A 27,296-nucleotide genomic window follows, 5' to 3' on the forward strand; every position below is an offset into this window, starting at 1 on the left:
GAACCCTTGAAGTATCAAATAAATATATATGTGTGTGTGTGTGAACTGTTTAAGGAAACTAGACGTATGTCGCAAGTCACAAATTCACAGGAGAGCTATTATAAGGTTTTTTGGGGGCGGGGTCAAAATGCCATCTGTAAATACGAATAGAATAGTTAAATTATGAGCCTTGTTGGTTAAGCCACAGAAAAATTCAGCAACCTTCCCACTAGCCATGATTGGCTGAGATAATGAGTGGGCTGATTGTGTCACGTATGCTCCCGCTCACCCTCCCTGGTGCTCGAGGGTGCCAGGCTGCCCAGCATTACGCACTCCTGCCACCATCATTACGTACACCTGCTTCCCTCGTCACGTGCTTCAGCGATTCATTGCACTCACCTGGACTCAATCACGTGTCATTATGTCCCCTATATCTGTCTGTTCCCCAGCTCTGTTCCCCGCTTCAGCATTAATTGTCATTTGTCGTGTTACCCGGTTCTGACGCTGTTCCTGTCCTGTCCCATGTTGTGCAAAATTAAATGTTCATTCTCCGTACCTGCTTCTCTACTCCAGCGTTGGTTCTTAAAGGTTGGTCTGCCATATAGAAGGCAGACCAACCTTTCATCGTTCTGGCGCCTTCTGAGAGCCTATGGGAGCGTTAGAAAATGTCACGTTATGCCAGAGATCCCCTGTTTTGGATAGAGATGATCAAGAAGGCCAAGAAATAGTCAGAGAGAGCGCTTCCTGTTTGGAATCTTCTCAGGTTTTGGCCTGCCAAATGAGTTCTGTTATACTCACAGACACCATTCAAACAGTTTTAGAAACTTTAGGGTGTTTTCTATCCAAATCAAACAATTATATGCATATTCTAGTTACTGGGCAGGAGTAGTAACCAGATTGAATCGGGTACGTTTTTTATCCGGCCGTGCAAATACTGCCCCCTATTCCCAACAGGTTAACCTGTTAGGGCTAGGGGGCAGTATTGACATGGCCGGATAAAAAACGTACCAAATACTAATTGAGTGTATGTAAACTTCTGACCAACTGGGAATGTGATGAAAGAAATAAAAGCTGAAATAAATCATTCTCTCTACTATTACTCTGACATTTCACATTCTTAAAATAAAGTGGTGATCCTAACTAACCTTAGGCAGGGAATTATTACTAGTATTAAATGTCAGGAATTGTGAAAAACTGAGTTTAAATGTATTTTGCTGAAGTGTATGTTAACTTCCGACTTCAACAGTATATATATATGTATATATATATATAATATATATATATGTGTGTAAACATTTTAAATTGTGTAATTTAGCTCTTATCCAGAGTGGCTAACAGTTAGTGCATTCATCTTAATTAATATAACTAGGTGAGACAACCACGTCACAGTCAAATTTGCAGGATATGAACATTTAATTCCAGCTATACAATGGATATATAGCACTTAGCAAAATAACACATTTTCATACACATCTAAAATCTAATAATACAAGATGTGAACAGTAATATTTTCCAAACACATGACGTTACCCACAAGCAATCATTTCTGGTGGAAAATTGGTGGATATAGCGTTCTGACATTAGCTCTTCATTTGCCATTTTGTTTTTTGAGGAGACTTGGCTTAAGCAAAGAAGCCTTGTCCCTTGACAGTCTAGGTGCAAGCCGGCTGTTTTATCTGCCAACCCCAGAGAGATCAGCCCGCTACTCAACACTAATACTAAAAGACAGGGAGTCAGTGGAAGGGCTGTGGGGCGCCATCTTCCTTTAGAAGTTTAGGGTCTGTGGACAGATATACTCTACAGGCGACAGCACATTTCAGACAGATGAATAATACAGGCTCGGCTCTAGAGGAGAGAAGGGACTCTGCTTGACATTCTCCATAGCTCGGAGCAAAATGACCCATTGCCGTCCTAAAATTGACGATTCAACAGTAATTAGAGGGAATCTAAACATCTCGACAACAACAGGATGAATCGACTGTAGGACTAAGCAGATAATCTCTTTGTTTACAGACAACAATGTTTATTCCATCAGCATTTTGTCTTGTATTTGAATTGATTTTAATAGTCTATTGACGCATGCACTGGCGTGTCAATCTAAGTAATATAATAAAAAATCTCCATCAAAATCCGTCAATTTAAGCTAGAGATATCAGGGGATGTCTCAATCCACCGCATTCACCTATGTTGACCTTCCACATCTGCATTGGAAGGTGGCCGAGCTTCAGCGGTGTTTGTCAGACCATGAAACATCCCAAAAATTGGTCTTTACACGAAAACGTCTGTAGTGTACAAACGGTTTGGCCTAGAAAACCATTATGACCACTAACACGATGGTGTTCTCCGTTTTGCTCTATGACCCCCACAAATGTCACTGGACTCGTGTAAAGGTAACCAGTACCGGTTAAAAATGTTTATGGAAGTTTGGAGGTAGTTTTGTGCCCCCCCAAAAAAGGGGTTAAATATGTGTCCAGAAAACAAAAATATGTTCCTTGGCTTTCTTATATCTCCTAGATATAGGAAAGAATCATAAAATTTTTATTCCTTATTCCTGCCATTTATGAATGTGTTATTCAATGTGTTTCTATGGCTGTAGTAGTAAAATTCACAATCAAAAAGCTATATGATCCATGGTATGACCATCTTAAAACAATTCCATGTGTTAGTTTAGTTGACCTCCCCACCACCCTTTTAGAGGCTCAGCACAATGGACTATGCAAGTGGGCTACACAAGGGTCCAGGATTAAAATAAGCACAATTTATTATAAGTAAATTATTCATCAGCAAAACAAATGTGCTTAGTTTATAATTCATAAGAAACAGTAGCCAGATTTGATGAAGACAGGATTATAAGGATAGTATGTAACTTTGTGGTAGCACAAAGCAGTAAGAAGACTTGAAGACCCGACTGAGATAATGGACCAATTCTTGGAGGAACTGTAAGATGAGTATGCTTACGACAGAGCCAATTATAAACCCGCTTATCCAACAATGCCGTCAGTCATAAATTAGACATTGGAAAAGCATCTAACATCCACTAACTGCCAACACAGAGCTTGATTTGTGAACACCTAAACAAACATTTAATGCTTTTGAACTCAAAATTAACTTTTCTGACCAACAAAGCAATTGGTTGTGTGCTGTTTTTCATTCAGCTCAATTAATTTTACAGTACCATGACACCATAATCCTATCTGTTATATCTTTAACCTCTTACATCTAGACGTTCCGCTAGCGGAACACCTGCTCCAATATCCAATGATGGGCGTGGCGCAAATTACAAATTCCTCAAAAATACAAAAACTTCAATTTTTCAAACATATGACTATTTCACAGCATTTTAAAGACAAGACTCTCCTTTATCTAACCACACTGTCCGATTTCAAAAAGGCTTTACAGCGAAAGCAAAACATTAGATTATGTCAGCAGAGTACCCAGCCAGAAATAATCAGACACCCATTTTTTAAGCTAGCATATAATGTCACAAAAAACAAAACCACAGCTAAATGCAGCACTAACCTTTGATGATCTTCATCAGATGACACACCTAGGACATTATGTTATACAATACATGCATGTTTTGTTCAATCAAGTTCATATTTATATCAAAAACCAGCTTTTTACATTAGCATGTGACGTTCAGAACTAGCATTCCCCCCGCAAACCTCCAGTGAATTTACAAAATTACTCATGATAAACGTTCACAAAAAACATAACAATTATTTTAAGAATTATAGATACAGAACTCCTTTGTGCAATCGAGGTGTCCGATTTTAAAATAGCTTTTCGGTGAAAGCACATTTTGCAATATTCTGAGTAGATAGCCCAGCCATCACGGCTAGCTATTTAGACACCCACCAAGTTTAGCCCTGACCAAACTCCGATTTACTATTACAAAAATTTGATTACCTTTGGTGTTCTTCGTCAGAATGCACTCCCAGGACTGCTACTTCAATAACAAATGTTGGTTTGGTCCAAAATAATCCATCGTTATATCCAAATAGCGGCATTTTGTTCGTGCGTTCAAGACACTATCCGACGTGTAAATAAGGGTCACGAGCATGGCACATTTCGTGACAAAAGATTTCTAAATATTCCATTACCGTACTTCGAAGCATGTCAACCGCTGTTTAAAATCAATTTTTATGCCATTTTTCTCGTAAAAAAGCGATAATATTCCGACCGGGAATCTGCGTTTAGGTAAACAGACGAAAGAAAACAAAGCATGAGGTCGACTCGGGCACGCGCCTGAGTCTCACAGTACTGTAACCAGCCACTATCCAAACGCGCTACTTTTTTTCAGCCAGAGCCTGCAAAGCCACGATTCAGCTTTTTGCCGCCTTCCGAGAGCCCATGGGAGCCGTAGGAAGTGTCACGTAACAGCAGAGATCCCCTGTAATGGATAGAGATAATCAAGAAGGGCAAGAAATTGTCAGACAGGGCACTTCCTGCATGGAATCTTCTCAAGTTTTGGCCTGCCAAATGAGTTCTGTTATACTCACAGACACCATTCAAACAGTTTTAGAAACTTTGGAGTGTTTTCTTTCCAAAGCTAATAATTCTATGCATATTCTAGTTTCTGGGCAGGAGTAATAATCAGATTAAATCGGGTACGTTTTTTATCCGGCTGTGAAAATACTGCCCCCTAGCCATAACAGGTTCTGAGTTTAGAGGAATGTGTGTTCTCAGGTCTGGAGGGAAGCCAAAGTCATTCCGCTACCCAAGAGTGGTAAAGCGACCTTTACTGGCTCTAACACCAGACCAATCATCTTGCTGTCAGCTCTTAGCAAATGTGTGTTTGACCAAATACAATGCTATATCTCTGTAAACAAATTGACAAATTACTTTCAGCATGTGTATAGAGAAGGGCACTCAATATGTACTGCACTGACACAAGCACTGACACAAATGACTGATGATTGGTTGAAAAAAAATGATAATAAGAAGATTGTGGGAGCTGTACTGTTAGATTTCAGTTTAGCCTTTGATATTATTGCCCATAACCTGTTGTTGAGAAAACTTGGGTTTTATTGCTTTTCAACCTCTGACATTTCATGGATTCAAACCTATCTAATATAACTGAGGGTTTTCTTTAACCTGTTAGGGCTAGGGGGCAGTATTGACACAGCCGGATAAAAAAACGTACCTGATTTAAATCTGGTTACTACTCCTGCCCAGTAACTAGAATATGTATATAATTATTGGCTTTGGATAGAAAACACCCTAAAGTTTCTAAAACTGTTTGAATGGTGTCTGTGAGTATAACAGAACTCATATGGCAGGCCAAAACCTGAGAAGATTCCATGCAGGAAGTGGCCTGTCTGACAAGTTGTGTTTCATCTTGGCTCTTTTTATTGAAGACTGAGGATCTTTGCAATAACGTGACACTTCCTACGGCTTCCATAGGCTCTCAGAGCCCGGGAAAAAGCTGAACGATATCGAGGCAGGCTCTGGCTGAAACACATTATCGCTTTTGGCAAGTGGCCGATCAGAGTACTATGGGCTTAGGCGCGTGCCCGAGTCGACCGAATGCTTTATTTTCTTTCATCTGTTTACCTAAACGCAGATTCCCGGTCGGAATATTATCGCTTTTTTATGAGAAAAATGGCATAAAAATTGATTTTAAACAGCGGTTGACATGCTTCGAAGTACGGTAATGGAATATTTAGAATTATTTTGTCACGAATTGCGCCATGCTCGTCACCCTTATTTACCCTTTCGGATAGTGTTTTGAACGCACGAACAAAACGCCGCTGTTTGGATATAACTATGGATTATTTTGAACCAAACCAACATTTGTTATTGAAGTAGAAGTCCTGGGAGTGCATTCTGACGAAGAACAGCAAAGGTAATAACATTTTTCTTATAGTAAATCTGACTTTGGTGAGTGCTAAACTTGCCGGGTGTCTAAATAGCTAGCCCTGTGATGCCGGGCAGTCTACTGAGAATATTGCAAAATGTGCTTTCACCGAAAAGCTATTTTAAAATCGGACATATCCAGTGCATAGAGGAGTTCTGTATCTATAATTCTTAAAATAATTGTTATGTTTTTTGTGAACGTTTATCGTGAGTAATTTAGTAAATTCACCGGAAGTGTTCGGTGGGAATGCTAGTCACATGCTAATGTAAAAAGCTGTTTTTTGATATAAATATGAACTTGATTGAACAAAACATGCATGTATTGTTTAACATAATGTCCTAGGGTTGTCATCTGATGAAGATCATCAAAGGTTAGTGCTGCATTTAGCTGTGGTTTGGGTTTATGTGACATTATATAATAGCTTGAAAAATGGGTGTCTGATTATTTCTGGCTGGGTACTCTGCTGACATAATCTAATGTTTTGCTTTCGTTGTAAAGCCTTTTTGAAATCGGACAGTGTGTTTAGATTAACGAGAGTCTTATCTTTAAAATGGTGTAAAATAGTCATATGTTTGAAAAATTGAAGTTTTTGCATTTTTGAGGTATTTGAATATCGCGCCACGGGATTACACTGGCTGTTGAGTAGGTGGGACGAAGCGCCCCACCTAGCCCATAGAGGTTAAGAAGAAATTTGTGGAGTGGTTGAAAAACAAGTTTTAATGACTCCAACCTATGTGTATGTAAACTTCCAACTTCAACTGTTTTTTTTTTGTCATTTAGCAGACGCTCTTATCCAGAGCGACTTACAGTAGTGAATGCATACATTTCATAAAAATTTTTTTTTTTTTTTTTTCAGACTGGTCCCTCGTGGGAATCGAACCCACAACCCTGGCATTGCAAACACCATGCTCTACCAACTGAGCATCACGGGACCACCAACTGTATTTATTGGTCAAGGTCACCTGGAGGAGATTGAGGATTGGCCACACTTATAAACAGATAAACACACAGGATTAACTAACACATTCATTCACTGAACGCTGCATAACACCCTGCTGTAGTGGTTCAGAAAGGAGAGCACAGGTGCATCCCAATGTGATTTTACCATAAACACAATACCCTCATCTTAATCTCTTTACTCAACTTTCCATATCCTCCAGACTTCCTCTTAACTGAGCGGCTCTAACGTGTGCTATGCCCTTCTATGGCCTGAAGAGATATATTCCCTCTATGAATCAGTAACAGGATGGGAAAAGGTTATCCAACAACAACATCAAGGTTTGTAACAGCAAAATATAATAATCATGTATGTCACTTTTATCCAAAAGCGACTTACAGTACAGTGAGTGCATCATTTTTTTGTATGTGTTTGTGAACCCTGCAAGAAATTAACCCGCATCCTTGGCATTACTAGCTCCCACTCAACAACTGAGCCACATGTAGGTCATTCAATATTCAGGTCCTTAGAACAGATACAATTCAACAGAAGGACAACACTTTGGATAAGGGTCTCAAAATGGCCGCACACATCATTGTTTAGGGAAAACAATGCATGCTGAGCACATGGCAGATGAAAAGAGGTGGGCGGAAAGGGCACAGTGGAACTGCCTGCTGCCATGGTGGCGAGGTGCCCAACAGGGAACCAGAGCAACCAGGCCACTCAGCGGATCTCTCCACCCTCTACCCTAAATGAGGCGAGGGATGGTGTGGTGAGTGGCCGGTCGGCACACTAGCTCTCTCTGGCACTCATCAACTCTGCTCCTGCCAACACTAAAGGATTGAAAAAGGCCGTGACCTTAGCAACAATGGAAAACACTGCTGTGACCCTCTTATTAGCTAAATGAGACACAACGATGGTAATGCTGTGGTGGGTGAGTAAAGGCTCAGAATAAACAATAGTAATAATTCAGTTTTGCTTTGTGTTGTCTGTTTTTGCTCTATAAATATGACTCAAAGCAAGACATTAACATACTTAGCCTCTTACATCTAGACGTTCCGCTAGCAGAACACCTGCTCCAATATCCAATGATAGGCGTGGCGCGAATTACAAATTCCTCAAAAATACGACTATTTCACAGCATTTTAAAGACAAGACACTCCTTTATCTAACCACACTGTCCGATTTCAAAAAGGCTTTACAGCGAAAGCAAAACATTAGATTATGTCAGCAGAGTACCCAGCCAGAAATAATCAGACACCCATTTTTCAAGCTAGCATATAATGTCACAAAAAACAAAACCACAGCTAAATGCAGCACTAACCTTTGATGATCTTCATCAGATGACACACCTAGGACATTATGTTATACAATGCATGCATGTTTTGTTCAATCAAGTTCATATTTATATCAAAAACCAGCTTTTTACATTAGCATGTGACGTTCAGAACTAGCATACCCCCCGCAAACCTCCGGTGAATTTACTAAATTACTCACGATAAACGTTCACAAAAAAACATAACAATTATTTTAAGAATTATAGATACAGAACTCCTTTGTGCAATCGAGGTGTCCAATTTTAAAATAGCTTTTCGGTGAAAGCACATTTTGCAATATTCTGAGTAGATAGCCCAGCCATCACGACACCCACCAAGTTTAGCCCTGACCAAACTCAGATTTACTATTACAAAAGTTTGATTACCTTTGGTGTTCTTCGTCAGAATGCACTCCCAGGACTGCTACTTCAATAACAAATGTTGGTTTGGTCCAAAATAATCCATCGTTATATCCAAATAGCGGCGTTTGTTCGTGCGTTCAAGACACTATCCGACGTGTAAATAAGGGTCACGAGCATGACGCATTTCGTGACAAAAGATTTCTAAATATTCCATTACCGTACTTCGAAGCATGTCAACCACTGTTTAAAATCAATTTTTATGCAATTTTTCTCGTAAAAAAGCGATAATATTCCGACTGGGAATCTGCATTTAGGTAAACAGACGAAAGAAAATAAAGCATGGGGTCGACTCGGGTACGAGCCTGAGTCTCACAGTACTGTGACCATCCACTACCCAAACGCGCTACTTTTTTTCAGCCAGAGCCTGCAAAGCCACGATTCAGCTTTTTGCCGCCTTCTGAGAGCCCATGGGAGCCGTAGGAAGTGTCACATAACAGTAGAGATCCCCTGTAATGGATAGAGATAATCAAGAAGGGCAAGAAATTGTCAGACAGGGCACTTCCTGCTTGGAATCTTCTCAGGTTTTGGCCTGCCAAATGAGTTCTGTTATACTCACAGACACCATTCAAACAGTTTTAGAAACTTTGGAGTGTTTTCTATCCAAAGCTAATAATTATATGCATATTCTAGTTTCTGGGCAGGAGTAATAATCAGATTAAATCGGGTACGTTTTTTATCCGGCCGTGAAAATACTGCCCCCTAGCCATAACAGGTTAAATACATCGTTTTGTAGTAATAATACTCTAGAAGTACTTATTGCTGAGTAAAACAACTAGTTCTATCTTGTCTAACAGAGGAGCAATGATCTGTGTGCTTCATAGTATTTTCTTACTTTGCTCCTTACCGCCATCTTTTCTAGCATATTTTCAAAAGTGTTATTATAGTTTTGTTTGAAGACGTTTGTATCCTGGCCTCTCTCACACAAACATGTTTTTGAAAGGAGACTACTTTCAGAACTACGTGCCTCTCTTTACAAAGACTTGAATTCAATTTGAAGAAAGAATACAAATAAATTCCTCCCCTTCTGACATAGTAACATTTCAAAGGAGAAGATGTTAGATTCAATTGCATCTTCCATTCAAAGTTCTGCCCAAAATGAGTACACTCTGCCATACAGATATATCATGGAATTCATTCTGGCAAAATCTCAGTATTAAGTATTTTTCCCCCATTGTCAAGGACTTCTTAGCGTGACAAAAAATTTCTAAATATTCCATTACCGTACTTCGAAGCATGTCAACCGCTGTTTAAAATCAATTTTTATGCCATTTTTCTCATAAAAAAAGCGATAATATTCCGACCGGGAAAGCGTGTATACGTACAAAGAGAGAGAAAATAAAAACATCTCGTCCCTCGTGCACGCGCCTGAGTCTCAGAGTACTCTGACCAGCCACTATCCAAACGCGATAATGTGTTTCAGCCTGGGGCTGCCTCGATATCATTCAGCTTTTTCCCGGGCTCTGAGAGCCTATGGGAGCCGTAGGAAGTGTCACGTTACAGCAAAGATCCTCAGTCTTCAATAAAAAGAGCCAAGATGAACAACAACTTGTCAGACAGGCCACTTCCTGTTCAGAATCTTCTCAGGTTTTTGCCTGCCATATGAGTTCTGTTATACTCACAGACACCATTCAAACAGTTTTAGAAACTTTAGGGTGTTTTCTATCCAAAGCCAATAATTATATGCATATTCTAGTTACTGGGCAGGAGTAGTAACCAGATTAAATTGGGTACGTTTTTTATCGAGCCGTGTCAATACTGCCCCCTAGCCCTAACAGGTTAACACTGAAATAAATCATTCTCTATTGTGTTGTTCTGACATTTCACATTCTTAAAATAACGTGGTGATCCTAAATGACCTAAGACAGGGAATCTTTAATTTCATTAAATGTCAGGAATTGTGAAAAACTGAGTTGAAATGTATTTGGCTAAGGTGTATGTAAACTTCCGACGTCAACTGTATGTAGTTTATTACATAATCAGTACCTTTAGGTAGTATTCAACTGGCATTAGATTAGTTAGTTATGTCGCTGTGACCATAACATTTAACAATATGTGACTCGATTCAAAAAACTGGGCATTTGTCGCAAGTCACGACTTCACAGGAGAGCCGTTTCACATAAAAAAAATTGAATTATTTGGCAGAAATGCCTTCTCGAACATGTGAACTCTCATGTGCATAAATAACAAACTTGTATGCCATCTGTAAATATGATTACAATTGTTAAATTACAAGCCTTGTTGGTTAAGCCACAGAAAAAGCAGCAACCTTCCCACTAGCCATAATTGGCTGAGATAATGAGTGGGCTGGACATGCCGAGAGAGGCTTTCGGGTTGGTCTGCCATCATCAGTCTGTGTTGGTAATCCTGTCGAACGCCGCTTTAAAAAAAATGTATTGTGTAGTGGAGCTGCATAAGTGTTGCTCTTCACTTTCTGGAGGATCAAGTTTTGAAATCAGTGGAATTAGAGTATGATAGCTAAAGAGATGGAGAAAATACCTGTCTACGCGCTAGCTATCTCTAGGCTAGTGGGTTTGAGCGATTGTTAGCTTACGTATTAATGGTTTGGACGGTAATGTTTGTAGCATTGTTTAGCACAGACCTCCAGTCATTTGTAGCTTTTGGAAATTGACACTGCAAGTACAGTAAGTTATATAAAATGTGATGGTACAATGTGATGGATTTACATTTCAAATAGCTTTTTTTGCTAGATGCTAAGTACTACAGATTGAATAGCCTCAGATTTTATGCACTATTGATTTGACCGTTAGTGAAAGGTAATATGTGAATGTGTTTGAATGTATGGAAATCATTTTTTTGAACTTGTGATCTTTATTTCTGATACTGAAATATGGAATGTGAAGCCTTAATACTACAATGCAATCTAATGTCTAATTGATTTAGATAAAAAAAAGATGGAAAAGGATTAACAAAAGAGAACAATATTTTAATATATCTTGGAGAATGCCTATTACTGAACATTAGTAACTTTTCTTTGTCTCATAATTTCACCCTCTTAATTCAGGTCTATTATCTGCTGACCAAGTCTCTGTCCGAAGCATGTAACATAAACATTATTATCCATGAGTCTATGCAAGTCTAAGCTTACGATAACAAAGGGGTTGAATACTTATTGACTCAAGACACTTTTTGAGTATATTGTAAATATTTTGAAAAACGTGTAGGCCAGTGACAAAAAAATCAAAATGTAACACAACAAAAAAGTGGAAAAAGTCAAGGGGTATGAATACTTTCTGAAGGTGCCCCCCCAAAATGTGGGGCACCTTCTTATGCTGTATCTCTTAGATATAGGACAGACACTTTAAACTAACTTCTTTTTGATTTATTTTTGGACTATCTGTTTTTCCATGTATGAATCTATAATTCAATGTGTTTCCATGGACTAATATCAGTGAAGGGAGTAGAGTCTGTGTGTTCATTAGCAATCATTGTTTGAAGTTTATTAGCGCTTCGGAACTGCCTGTTTGGATATTATTGCCCTGAAGTACATCAGAAAGGCTTCCATAACAACTATAGTAGAGACCTTTTTAAATGAATCACATACTTCAATTACATGATTTATTCGTGAATTCCATGTTGAAGATGTAGAATTAGTCTGTGACCTCATCCATTTAAAAATTCAAGTTGATTCAATCTGTTCACTCTTTATTAACAGACAGGAGGAAGGCCACTCAAACAAACCTCTATTGGGAGAAGGCCAAAGACCACAGGGCAGAGGCTTGATTGGATATATGACTTATCTTTGATCAGTAGCTACTAATATATTTTCCTGTAGTCCTTCTCAAAGGACCAATCAATCATCACAGGTCAAGCTCACTCCAAACTCCAGTTGGTCAGATCTTGCAAGTAATGAAATAAACAACCCAAAGTAGCAGGACTTTCATTTGAAGGCTAAGAGTTAACTAATGATCCCATTGGGTGTGGTTAATGTACCCTAAACTCAAGGACTTAATTGCTGTGCTTGTCCCACTCATTGCTTTAAACTTGTTGTTGTCTTTCGATGTGAAACCAACCTCTTCTATTACTAAACTTGTTTTCAATAGCTAAGGCAAGTTTGGGAGACAAGCATTCGATAACACTGGGCATAGCACATTACCTGTATCCTTTCTCATCTCGCATAGAGTTCCCTGGGGCACATCCAGGAGATGCTACAGTACCAGACCTGTAATTGCTTATTGATCAATATCAATAAAAAGCTCAATTCTCCATCTGCTCCAAAAACAGCAATTTATGTAAACAACAACAAACAACAACAAACTGAGATGTGCGTTTCTCAGTTGAGATGGCTCAATCCTTTCATGCACAGTAAGTGTAGTCAGTAAAGTCATTTTACTACAGATTAGAGATGAGAGATCAATATCAATTTTTATGGTTAATCTAGCAGTGTGCTTTTAGCATAGCGTTTAAGTAATACCATTTACATGCTCATGTTGAGTGCTATTGGCTTGTGTTTTACAGCTGAGCGGTCAAGTCAAAAGTGAAGCGAGGGAAACAGTCATTCTCTATCCCAGTCTTATGCATAAATCACCTGAGCATTGAAATCGCAATAGGCCCCAAGATTGTCCAATACTTTTTCCATTCCCATATTATCTGCAAACACAGGTAGGCCTACTGTATGAACTATGTGAAGTAATGGCTTTGATTTCTGGTCAAACAGATGGAAAAGGGGTCTTAGAAAACATTTACCAGAAAAAGTATTAGAAATACATCAAAACACAATAAAGTTGGAGTAAAGACCCCTGCCAAGTAATAGCAACACTTGTATTTAGTTTTGGAGAAATGATAACCTTCTGTAAATGTAATTAACATTGCCTTGTGTCTTGTAATTCCGTTACCAAAACCCCACTCTTGAAAGGAGGGAGGATAATGAAAGTTCACAGAAGTAACAAGTTAAGGTAGACCTACTGTACCATTGTTTATATTATTTTTACTGATATACATTTTTTTATGAATTATTAATGAAGTGATTAAAACTCATTCAGTCTGGTCACTCTCGCTGCCTCTCTATCTCCAGATAATGTTTCCTCTCCTGGCTCTTACTGACACCTACCCATGAGCACACCTCTTTCCATTTATTGCAACCAGTATCCGCATCCACTGAGCACTGACCGACTCCGGACGTCCATGGACGTTGAAAAGTAGTTGACATTTGGCCAGTTCTCCCTGGCCTTCATTTCAATGTCCATAGATGTTGTTTTTTGGGCCGGAACGGCCTTGATTTCCACGTCTTCTTGGTGACCGAACAAAATCTGAACCAAACATAGACGTCTATGTTTCACAAGTTTGGACAACACAGTACAGTACGGTGAAGCACAGAGTAGTGTACAGTACAGTTAAGAAAAGTAGAGTATAGTTCAGTACAGTACAGTAGAGTTCAGTAAAGTACAGTATAATGTATTGTACTCTACTGTACTGTATTGAACTATACTCTACTGTGATGTGATGTGCTGTACTGTACTCTACTGTGCTGTACCATGATGTTTAAACTTGTGAAACATAGACATGGGTTCAGATTTAGTCCGCTCTGGACCAACCAAATTTGGTCTTGTTTGGGGGCGGAGCTCATTACAATAACAGCCAGTGTGTAGAATAATACCCATATATGCAAAGGATGAAGTTGAGTCTCACCTTATTTGGATAGTCCAGATTGTCCAGTTGTAGATGCTCTACAAATAGTCATACTAGCAAAAATCTGTTGATAAGCAACTGCTTGCTAAGGTTAGGTTAGGGTTAGGGTTATGGGAATGGTTAAGGTTAATGTTAGTTAGGGTTAGTTGAAATGTTACTGATAGTCTGTAGATAATCTATAGATGGATTATCCAAGTAAAGTGTTAAATGTGTCATTTTTTTAATTTAACCTTTATTTAACTAGGCAAGTCAGTTAAGAACACATTCTTATTTACAATGATGGCCTACTGGGGAACAGTGGGTTAACTGCCTTGTTCAGGGACAGAACAACAGATTTTTTACCTTGTCAGCTCGGGGATTCGATCTAACAGCCTTTCGGATTTACGAAGTATATGATGTTCAGAATGAGACTGATATGAGGAAATGATCAATTAGTGACTGGTATGATATCTATATATTCTGAAAACTCATTAAACAACCTTTTCCGTGGTGGTCCAAATTCCTAATGAGTTAATTGTTACATGATGAATTTAATAGAGTAATAATTAAACGTAGTAGGTAATTATTGAATAAATAGCAGTCATCACATTAATGATAGTCTCGTCACCTGATATTGTACAGTTCTACCTTGGAGTACCTTTTCAGGCTACATCCCCATGAAGAGAATGACATATATATCTATATCTATAATTATGCATTTCTGTGTAATACAGATCAGGGACCTGTTCCGTTACCGCAATTTGGTTACCAGGTGTAAATACACTTCACTTACTGTAGTTCAATAACCAAAAGAGATGTTTTCAAACTCAAGGTGTCATGTCATAGCTGACACCCCATTCTTTCTGAAAACATTTTTTAATCTTATTTCAGAGGAGATATTTAACAAAGTCTTAGGAAACTGTGATTGCATAAAAAACTGAGGTTGATTTTATCGTAATTCTGTTACCAAAATGTGAAATATGCACAGTTCTTCTAGTAAATGTGTTTTTGTGAAATGCTCTCGGTAAACTGTTCAAAGCAGTCATTATGCATAGAGTTGTCTGGTTTGTTAAACTTAAAAATCTGTTTTTTTTGGCATACAAATTAAAGTGAAAAATCTGAGTCTCAGCGTAATTCTGTTACTGTGGAATTGCCTTTTATCAGATGACATGCAGTAACTTCAACGCTGCATTGTTTTTTGGTTGTAGGACAGGTAGGAAACTGTTACTATAGTAACAAGGTGTGAGTGTGAGGAGTGAGACTTATAGGTCGTTATCAATAAAACGTCACAATACGGTGCAGAGCGTTCAATTTGGCTGCTGGGGGATACAAGGAGACCACCAGCTCTACTAAAACCATTACATTTTACATTTACGTCATTTAGCAGACGCTCTTATCCAGAGCAACTTACAGTAGTGAATGCATACATTTCATTTCATGCAATTGTTTTTTTTTTTTTGTACTGGCCCCCCGTGGGAATCGAACCCACAACCCTGGCGTTGCACACACCATGCTCTACCAACTGAGCCACAGGGAAGGCATCTACTTGCCATTTAAGGAATTGTTAAATAAATGTTATAACTATTTGGTTTTAATATCATCACCTCTTGAAGAGCATAGTCAGAACTACACATTTCAAATCAAATGTATTTGTCACATACACATGGTTAGCAGATGTTAATGCGAGTATAGCGAAATGCTTGTGCTTCCAGTTCTGACCATGCAGTAATATCTAACAAGTAATATAATCTAACAATTTCACAACAACTACCTTATACACACAAGTGTAGAGGAATGAATAAGAATAAGTAAATAAAAATATATGAATGAGTGATGCCCGAACGGCATAGGCAAGATGCAGTAGATGGTATAGAGTACAGTATATACAGATGAGATGAGTAATGTAGGGTATGAAAACATTATATAAAGTGGCTAGTGATACATTACATCAAGATGGCAAGATGCAGTAGATGGTATAGCATACAGTATGTACATATGAGGTGAGTAATGTAGGGTATGTAAGCATTATATAAAGTTGCATTGTTTAAAGTGGCTAGTGATACATTTATTATATACATTTTTCCATTATTAAAGTGGCTAGAGTTGAGTCAGTATGTTGGCAGCAGCCACTCAATGTTAGTGATGGCTGTTTAACCTCTATGGGCTAGGTGGGACGCTTGCGTCCCACCTACTCAACAGCCAGTGTAATCCCGTGGCGCGTTATTCAAATACCTTAGATATGCAAAATCTTCAATTTTTCTAAAATATGACTATTTTACACCATTTTAAAGATAAGACTCTCGTTAATCTAACCACACTGTCCGATTTCAAAAAGGCTTTACAACGAAAGCAAAACATTAGATTATGTCAGCAGAGTACCCAGCCAGAAATAATCAGACACCCATTTTTCAAGCTAGCATATAATGTCACATAAACCCAAACCACAGCTAAATGTAGCACTAACCTTTGATGATCTTCATCAGATGACAACCCTAGGACATTGTTATACAATACATGCATGTTTTGTTCAATCAAGTTCATATTTATATCAAAAACCAGCTTTTTACATTAGCATGTGACTAGCATGTGACTAGCATTCCCACCGAACACTGCCGGTGAATTTACTAAATTACTCACGATAAACGTTCACAAAAAACATAACAATTATTTTAAGAATTATAGATACAGAACTCCTCTATGCACTCGATATGTCCGATTTTAAAATAGCTTTTCGGTGAAAGCACATTTTGCAATATTCTCAGTAGATTGCCCGGCATCACAGGGCTAGCTATTTAGACACCCAGCAAGTTTAGCACTCATCAAAGTCAGATTTAAGGGTAAATAAGGGTGACGCGCATGGCGCAATTCGTGACAAAAAAATTCTAAATATTCCATTACCGTACTTCGAAGCATGTCAACCGCTGTTTAAAATCTATTTTTATGCCATTTTTCTCATAAAAAAGCGATAGTATTCCGACCGGGAATCTGCGTTTAGGTAAACAGACAAAAGAAAAGAAAGCATTCGGTCGACTCGGGCACGCGCCTAAGCCCATAGTACTCTGAGCGGCCACTTGCCAAAAGCGATAAAGTGTTTCAGCCAGAGCCTGCCTCGATATCGTTCAGCTTTTTCCCGGGCCTTGAGAGCCTATGGGAGCCGTAGGAAGTGTCACGTTATTGCAAAGATCCTCAGTCTTCAATAAAAAGAGCCAAGATGAAACACTACTTCTCAGACAGGCCACTTCCTGCATGGAATCTTCTCAGGTTTTGGCCTGCCATATGAGTTCTGTTATACTCACAGACACCATTCAAACAGTTTTAGAAACTTTAGGGTGTTTTCTATCCAAAGCCAATAATTATATGCATATTCTAGTTACTGGGCAGGAGTAGTAACCAGATTAAATCGGGTACGTTTTTTATCCGGCTGTGTCAATACTGCCCCCTAGCCCTAACAGGTTAACAGTCTGATGGCCTTGAGATAGAAGCTGTTTTTCAGTCTCTCGGTCCCCGCTTTGATGCACCTGTACTGACCTCGCCTTCTGGATGATAGCGGGGTGAACAGGCAATGGTTCAGGTGGTTGTTGTCCTTGATGATCTTTTTGGCCTTCCTGTGACATCGGGTGGTGTAGGTGTCCTGGAGGGCAGATAGTTTGCACCCGGTGATGCATTGTGCATACCTCACTACCATCTGGAGAGCCTTACGGTTCTGGGCGGAGCAGCTGCCGTACCAGGCGGTGATACAGCCCGACAGGTTGCTCTCAATTGTGCATCTGTAAAAGTTTGTGAGTGTTTTTGGTGACAAGCCGAATTTCTTCAGCCTCCTGAGGTTGAAGAGGCGCTGCTGCGCCTTCTTCACCACGCTGTCTGTGTGGGTGGACCATTTCAGTTTGTCCGTGATGTGTACGCCGAGGAACTTAAAACTTTCCACCCTCTCCTCTACTGTCCCGTCGATGTGGATAGGGGGCTGCTCCCTCTGCTGTTTCCTGAAGTCCATGATCATCTCCTTTGTTTTGTTGACATTGAGTGTGAGGTTATTTTCCTGACACCACACTCCGAGGGCCCTCACCCTGTAGGCTGTGTCATCGTTGTTGGTAATCAAGCCTACCACTGTAGTGTCATCTGCAAACTTGATCATTGAGTTGGAGGCGTGCATGGCCATGCAGTCGTGGATGAACAGGGAGTACAGGAGAGGGCTGAGAACGCACCCTTGTGGGGACCCAGTGTTGAGGATCAGCGGGGTGGAGATGTTGTTACCTACCCTCACCACCTGGGGGCGGCCCGTCAGGAAGTCCAGGACCCAGTTGCACAGGGCGGGGTCGAGACCCAGGGCGTCGAGCTTAATGACAAGTTTGGAGGGTACTATGGTGTTAAATGCTGAGCTGTATGAACAGCATTCTTACATAGGTATTCCTCTTGTCCAGATGGGTTAGGGCAGTGTGCAGTGTGATGGCGATTGCATTGTATGTGGACCTATTGGGGCAGTAAGCAAATTGGAGTGGGTCTGGGGTGTCAGGTAGGGTGGAGGTGATATGGTCCTTGACTAGTCTCTCAATGCACTTCATGATGACGGAAGTGAGTGCTACAGGGCGGTAGTCATTTAGCTCAGTTACCTTAGCTTTCTTGGGAACAGGAACAATGGTGGCCCTCTTGAAGCATGTGGGAACAGCAGACTGGGATAAGGATTGATTGCATATGTCTGTAAACACACCAGCCAGCTGGTCTGCGCATGCTCTGAGGACGCGGCCGGGGATGACGTCTGGGCCAGTAGCCTTGCAAGGGTTAACACGTTTAAATGTTTCACTCACGTTGGCTACAGTGAAGGAGAGCCCGCAGGTTTTGGTAGCGGGCCGTGTCAGTGGCACTGTATTGTCCTCAAAGTGAGCAAAAAAGTTGTTTAGTCTGTCTAAGAGCAAGGCATCGTGGTCCGCGACAGGGCTGTTTTTTCTTTTGTAGTCTGTGATTGACTGTAGACCCTGCCACATACCTCTCGTGTCTGAGCCGTTGAATTGCGACTCCACTTTGTCTCTATACTGACACTTAGCTTGTTTGCTTGCTGTTACGCTCATCTGAAGAACTGGACCAAGGTGCAGCGTGGTAGGCGTACATATTACTTTTAATAAAAATGATACCGGAAAAAACAACAAAATCCAAAAACGAACGTAAAGCTATATGCAGTGCAGAAAGCAACTACACACAAACAAGATCCCACAATCACAGGTGGGAAAAAGGGCTGCCTAAGTATGATCCCCAATCAGGTCAGGGCGTGACAATTGCCTTGCGGAGGGAATAGCTACACTGTTTGTATTCGGTCATGTTTCCGGTCACCTTGCCCTGATTAAAAGCAGTTGTTCGAGCTTTCAGTTTTGCGTGAATGCTGCCATCAATCCACGGTTTCTGGTTGGGGAATGTTTTAATAAATGCTGTGGATACAACATCACCGATGCACTTGCTAATAAACTCGCTCACCGAATCAGCGTATTCGTCAATGTTGTTGTTCGACGTTATGCGGAACATATCCCAGTCCACATGATCGAAGCAATCTTGAAGCATGGAATCCGATTAGTCGGACCAGCATTGAGCGCGGGTCCTTCCTGTTTTAGTTTCTGTCTATAGGCTGGGAGCAACAAAATGGAGTCGTGGTCAGCTTTTCCGAAGGGAGGGCGGGGGAGAGCCTTATACGCGTCGCGGAAGTTAGAATAACAGTGATCAAGGGTTTTGCCAGCCCTGGTAGCACAATTAATATGCTGATAGAATTTGGGGAGCCTTGTTTTCAGATTAGCCTTGTTAAAATCCCCAGCTACAATAAATGCAGCCTCAGGATATGTGATTTACATAGAGTCGAATGAAGTTCTTTCAGGTCCGTCGATGTGTCTGCTTGGGGGGGAATATACACGACTATGATTATCACAACTGTGATTAACATCAATTGATCATGTATTTTCAGATACGTGAGGGTAGCCTATCCATTTGGCGAAGCAAACTACTTCATTTAATTGCTTCGTCTGTGATTAGGCATTTGGAAAGAGCTTGACATCGGCAAGTCCTCTTCCTGGTAAAGTTTGACAACTTTACCAGGAAGAGGACTTGCCGATGTCAGACTACTGTCATCACCACTATTTGGATATAGCCATCTTGTTAACTAGCCATATTGACGTGATCTGTTATTACCTAATGTTTGCGAGACAATTTTACGTAGTCTATCAATCAATGTAGCCTATCATGTCTGTCAGCAGCAATCGTGATTAAACACTCTTAAAAACAATGTTCAAAAGGGGATAATGTTAGCTAACTTTGCTAGGTAGGCCTACGTTGGTTGGAGAAAAAAGTACATTAGATCTACTTACCACTATGTTTAGCCAACTGTACAAAATGTATGCAACGAAAACATTATCCGCTAACAGTATAGTTTACTTTTATTTCATATCACTCAAATATCCACTGAACGGTGGCCAATATTGAGAGATCATACATCTACTCTCACTTATCTGAAATTACATGATCAATTGATGTTTACTGGTCATAAAAAGCATGCAGTTATTTGCTGTATAACTCTGATAATAGAGCTAAATGTGCACAACTGTTTTGCATGGAATAACCCAAAATATTTAGTTCTGACTATGCTCTTCAAGAGTTGATGATATTACAACCAAATAGTTTTCAATTGTTTGAAAACGGCATGGAGTTGTTAATGGTTTTAGCAGAGCTGGGGGTCTTCTTGCCCCCCAGCAGGCAAATTGAACGCTCTGCACCATATTGTGACCTTTTATTGATAATGACCTATATCAGCAGCAGTGGTAAAGTTGGTAAAATATGACAGGGAAATGCCTTCTCTGTTCTGACAGAACAGTACAGCCAGCATGCATGGTCCATTAGCTACAGCTACTGTCCAAGAGAACCAGGAAGAATCAGTGTGTGTGAGAGAGAGAGAGAGGCCTTAGAGCTGTTTTAATGGGGGTAGGTCAGTGGGCTGTGACATCCTCATCAGCAGTAGTATAGGGACCAGGACTCATTACATCACAGTCTAGGGCAATGTTACACCTGGCTGGGCAGTAATGGACATGCCAACCTTGAGATCTGATCTGCAGATTCTTGGTCATAAACACAGGCAGACACTAGGTTAGAGAAAACAGCTTACCAACACTATTTAGAGGAACAATGTAGCCTAAGGATATTACAGTCAGTTAGCACTAAACCCAATGCTGCTTATAGAAATATAAGGGAGGGCACGAATGTCATGTAAAGACTGATGTGTAGTTTATTCACCAATTGATCAGCTGGCATACAGAATCAAACCAAAATCAACTCAAATGTTCAGGCATAAAGGCGCTGCATGGTCAATCCGATCTTTGCATTGGCCATGCAGCATTTACGGTGATATGGCCTCTGCAGAAGTCAGGGCATTCATACTTCTTGCGCTTCACAGAGCAGCGCAGATCTGTTATGAAGGAAGTTATCAAGGAAGTGGGTTTGTGTTTATACAGGACCTCCCTTCCCCACCTACCGTCAACCAACCATGTCAATGCGGAGCTATATGGAGCCCTCCGCATTGTTACAAAATTTGGGAGGCGCACAGTGATGCGGTACTGAGCTCAATTTGGCCGCTGCATGCCTCCTGATCCATAAGGAGTCTCTGACCACATTTTCGGATCAAGCATAAATTGCCTCTTAGTCACTGAATCACAAATGAAAATGCAAAAATAAGTTCCCATTGAGCAATACTCAGTCAGTCTCTGTTCTCCAAGGAAGTTCAAATTTAGTTCAGTCCCAAACAATTCAATAAGAAATGCAAAAATTATTAACAACCCAATTAATCCACCGCAATAAATAAAAATAGAAAAAAGTTTAAATGATTGAGCTTGCAGAATATCTGTATCTGTGTTGTGTCAGCACAATGGACAGAGCGCACTGTGGTGTGTGTAGGGTGCTATGGAAAGCCACTGGGGTGGTTAGGTATGACTCCTTTGGATTTCCATAACAAGCTGTGAAAAACGCTTCTCATCTGTGGTAGGCTAATTAAATAACGTGAGTTTTGATTTAGAAGGGCAGGGTCAAGTTTACCGTTGAAGCTGCTTCACTCAACTCTGCCTCACGCCCCACCACTACAGAGTTTAATTAGCTACTTAGCTAGCTGTAAAAGTGTTAGTGTTATTAGCCTTAGCCTATTTAGGTAGCTAATCTGTCACTACCACAATGCTAATCTGTCACTACCACAATGGATATCAGAAATTGGTTTCGCAAAATTGTCCAAACAAAGCCAAAAGGAGAATGGTCAGCCACAGCAGCAGCATCAAACCACTGAGCTCCAGCTAACGTGCAGAGCCTACCCACCCTTCCACAAGCGCCGCCAGGATAAAGGCTCCACAGTCCCCTCCACCTCCGACTGTTCCTGACGATTTTGGAACAGAGAAGGAAGCCCAGGTTAGCCTAGAATCCTACCCTAGCCACAGGTTTTCTGTCCAAAAACGTTCATTTAACAGCAACTCGTTCATAGGAAGAGAGTGGCTGGAATACTCCGTTACTGCATAATTCATTATATGTGACCGACAGCCTCGATTTGGTCTCATGTAACAGCATTTTAAATGTATTTTTTTTTTTACATTGATAAAAGGAGAGACTCAGAGCTATAAAAATGGTATATCATACACTGCACTTGAGGAACAACGGCAAAGTTGATAAACTTGGCCATGTGGTAAACACACGGTATATCAAATTAAAGTTTTTGTCACATGCACAGACTACAGAAGGTGTAAACAGGTCAGGGAAATGGTTACTTGCATAGTAGCAATATGAAAACAAAAAGTGTACAGAAAACATTTGCTAGGTAACTAACACTACACTTTAACTTGCAATAAAAGCGACTTTCTGAAAAAATTTGAAACTTATATCTGAAAATGGAGCTAGAGTCTTACTCGTACATAGATGAACGCTTCACAGCAAACTGGAACAATTTAACTCCCTTTCGTTTGTAGCTACATCTTGTTTGGCCAGCGTTGGGTCAAGTCACTCCAGTTCACGCTGACCGTGGTGTGTGGAGAAAGTATCCCATCACTTTTTCCAACACATAGTGCCTGCTAAATTCACTACCTGTTATAAAACAGAAATTGCCCTACATAAATAAATGGTGACAAATGCTCAGTCTGAAGCCATTTGGCTATGGGTTTCGCAGCCCTATAATAATAATACAAGTTATATCAGTTTAAAAGGGGTTTATTTACAACCTCTGGGGTATAACCGGTTGGGAATCGTGGTATAGAAGAGTCTGAAATTAATTAAATAGCCTAACTCTAAGTTATGTTCAATGTCAGCAGCAATTTCCAGTGAGAAATGCTCAGTCTGAAGCCATTTGGCTATGGGTTTCACAGCCCTATAATAATGATACAAGGGTTTATTTACAACCTCTGGGGTATAACATGTTGGGCAAAGTGGTATAGGAGGGTCTGACATATAACCCCTGACTTGAGTTCAGTCTTCACCAATAAGAAACAAGAGGGGCCTATCTCCATCCTTCATGACTGGGAAAGGTAGGTTAACTTATGTAAATTAGACAGTCACAGAGGATTTTCTTCTGAGTAACTGGTCGGTGCATAGCACTTTCCATTCAGCTTCAGGCAACTTTGATGTAAGGCTTGATCACACCTGTAGTGATTACTTCTGTCAGTCATGCTCATTGTTGATTTTCCATTGTTCACTAGATATATCAATGTAATTACACCCAGCACAATGTTGAAAAACAGAATGCTTCCCACCACTAGATTACATAACTAGACGTGAGCTAGCCATGATCCCACCAATGTAGCGGAAGAAAGTGAAAGCGGCAAGAGGGACTCTAACCAGGGCTCATACGTGGTAAAGTGAGCTCTAACGGCCGTTGCCATGAAAGCCTAGTAGGCCTATAATAATGCATATGCCTTGTTACAATAGCCTAAGTATATAACATGATTGACACAACCATAATAATCATCATGAAACTGCCTTGGAAGTGCCATGAGTGTAAGCCAACAATTCATTATTTTACATTAACCTGTTTAACTGCATTGATATGGTGTAATTTATCATAATCCAGACTCGTTATAGTTGAAAATACCATGCAATTTAAACCGAGCAGATTATTTTTGCAGGTCTTCTGTTTCCCCACATTTATTGATGAATTAATTTCCCATCATGAAAATGTATCCCCATTCCTCAATCACATACCTTCATTGTACTACAAAAATAACAAACAAATACAGCTTTTTACTCCAATCTGGCAAACCTCACAAAATCCGACATAGCACCAGTATTAAGCAAAAATAAGCATAGAAAACAGCATTGGTATTACTACTATTATATTATAAGTATTTTGGTGACAACGGGGTTGATTAACACGTTTTTTTTATATATAAATAAATGTGGGACACAAAAAAAGTGTACAACGCTATTGCTCCAATAACTTTCAAAAGATTGTTCTGAAGTTTGCCCCCCAAAAATGTATTTTCCTATAAATGAAGTCGCACAGAAATGTGTATTTTCCTACATATTAAGTCACACAAAAATGTGTGTATTTTCACAGTTACACAAAAACGCACAAAATCTGATGAAATACTTTTTGTACATATTTGCATGAATTGGGTGTGAGCTACTGGGGATGACAGACTTATTGTAGGAGGAATAGTATCGTAATAAAATGATTGAATCTGTCTCCATATTCCTGTGAATAAATGCTATAGGCCTTAAAACATTTTCCGACTAGGTCTAGGTAGCAAGGTAACAAGTCTTTGCCTCACAGACTCAGAATACTATGAGTTACATGTGTCTAAGAAAAAACGTTATGCAATAACTAACTTTGGATACTTTGAGCTAATCCTTGCAATTAGAGTTCCAATATTGCTTAGTAGAGTAAGTTTTAGCACAGGGATGCACAGTTAGAACCCAAAACATATGCTACAGTATGTGTAGTGTAATAACCTTTACCATTAGGACCATTACATCAAGGAATAATTCAAGTTATATTGCTTTGAAATATGAGAACTACCGTACGTATCCATTTAAAAGTAATCAGGTTTATTACAGTTATGCAATAAGAATACAATTATTAAAAGTACATACCAGAAGTCTTCAGTGAAAAAACTAAAACAATTATCCAAGTCTGTTTAACAGAAACACCAGTACAACATACAAAGTGTACATCAGGAGATTGGTTAACAATGTCTCCCTGAATGAAACAACTCAACACTTTAACTACGGCGGAACTCGATCTCAATAACCTCCATCGTTTAATTACAATCACTTTTCTGGGTCAAAAACAATGAACAAAATAATAAAAACATCACACCCATTATCTATTCTAATCAATACCATAATAGGTGTTCGCAATCTGGGCCTCCTCACCTTGAAATGACCACTGTCCAGCGACCAGTTTAGTACAGCAACCCTCTCCTGGTGTCAGTAATCCCCAAGGTGCCATGGCAATGTCCTGCAACGTCCTGCCCCAGAGAAAGCCTTGGCAGATGTCTCACTCCTGTGATAGGCAAACATATAGCCATCAATCCGGACAATGCCATAAACTGTGACCGAATATTCATGCTGGGCCTTGACACCTGTAAGTCTCAGACGCATCTTCATCACTGGTCTTCACCATAGTTCACATTTGTTCACTCTCTCTTATTTTTTCACTACAAGAGAAGACGGCGAATGCAATTTCCTGGTCAAGTCATGTAGCTCCTTGCTGCCTCCGAAGGCAGCTGCTGACTAGAGTCTCTGTTGGAACCCTCAGAACTTAGAACTTTTATTTTGTTCATATTCAGAGAGAGGTAAACATTGAGATAGTCAGCATCTGCTGTTTTAGTGTTATGTGAATGGAAGGGCCATGATTACCAGGATATGTCCATCCACTCCTTTGTTAGACTGTACACGGCTCCTGACAGTTTCATTTCAAAATGCTATAAATCATTTTCTGAAATGTTGGCATAGTGATGTTAAATGACAGACATGTATTTGTTTGAAATCACTAGATGGTTTTATTTCAGAGAGACAAACAATGTTGCAAAATGCTATATATCCGCCTGACTCTGAGGTTTTACACAGTCAAATGTGACAAATAATTACATTTTTAATAACAAACTATGCAAATACATAATTTGTGACATTAATATAAAAAAATATATTTACGTCAGGATACGAACATTCTATTCCAGCTAAACAATGAATACATAGCGTTTTGTAACTGAATCTATTAATAAAAATTTTTATTTTGCAGATGCATAAAAGATACCCATAAGTATTCATTTCTGATGAAAAAACACATGAAAATGTGTCTATATAGCGTTTTGGAAATAAACTCTTCACATAGCATATACTGTACAAATTTAACTTTAGATGATGGCTGTACTGCATGTAATGCCTGTGTACTGGGAGATCATTTGACTAAGAAAGGATTGTACATAGACTACTGAACTGTACTGTGATGGCTGTGTACTGAGAGTAAAGAGAGATTGGAACAATGCTGGTTCTGCACTGTTGGACTTATGACAGAGAAGCTGCCATGTTGTAATGATGTCTGTGTTTGTGGTTTTGCATTCCCTTGTGTGTCCCAGATGTCTCCTTGGCTGTAACGACAAACACTTGTATTCGCTCTGGGCAGCCTACAGAGAGAACGCTGACAAAGCTGGCATTTACACATGTGCTTAGTTTATCAACAGTGCACAAATAAAACAGAAAGTTGGCATTCGCCACGCTGCGCTCTCTGACTGTTCTTCCGCATACTAATTAATAGGCAGGCGTGTAATAGAAAAGCCCCCTAGCTCTCAGCGCCACGGCAACAGTTGCAGACCGGAGACAGAAAGACAGGGAGTTAGCCTAACACAAGAGTGGTAGCCCTTTCTGATTCATAGGACGTCAAAGCATTGAATTCTGAGCCACTGCATGCATGGCACTGTGTGAAGAAAAGAGGCTTTAATGTTTGCTCTTCAAGAGATTAGCCCCGCTAATATATTGAGCTAAACCCACCTCTTTCAGATCGAAACTTCATCACACATGTTTTATTCATGTTATTCATCTATTAGACAAGGACTCAGTAAAGTGGGGCGGGTGAGGAGGGACTAGACTATAGGTGCTGGGAGGAGTGGAGCAGTGACATGGGCATTCCAGCTATCATTATTGGATAGGAAGGGTCTTGAGAGTCC

Source organism: Salmo salar, chromosome 01, assembly GCF_965601325.2.
Source record: "Salmo salar chromosome 01, fSalSal1, whole genome shotgun sequence".
Taxonomy (NCBI): domain Eukaryota; kingdom Metazoa; phylum Chordata; class Actinopteri; order Salmoniformes; family Salmonidae; genus Salmo; species Salmo salar.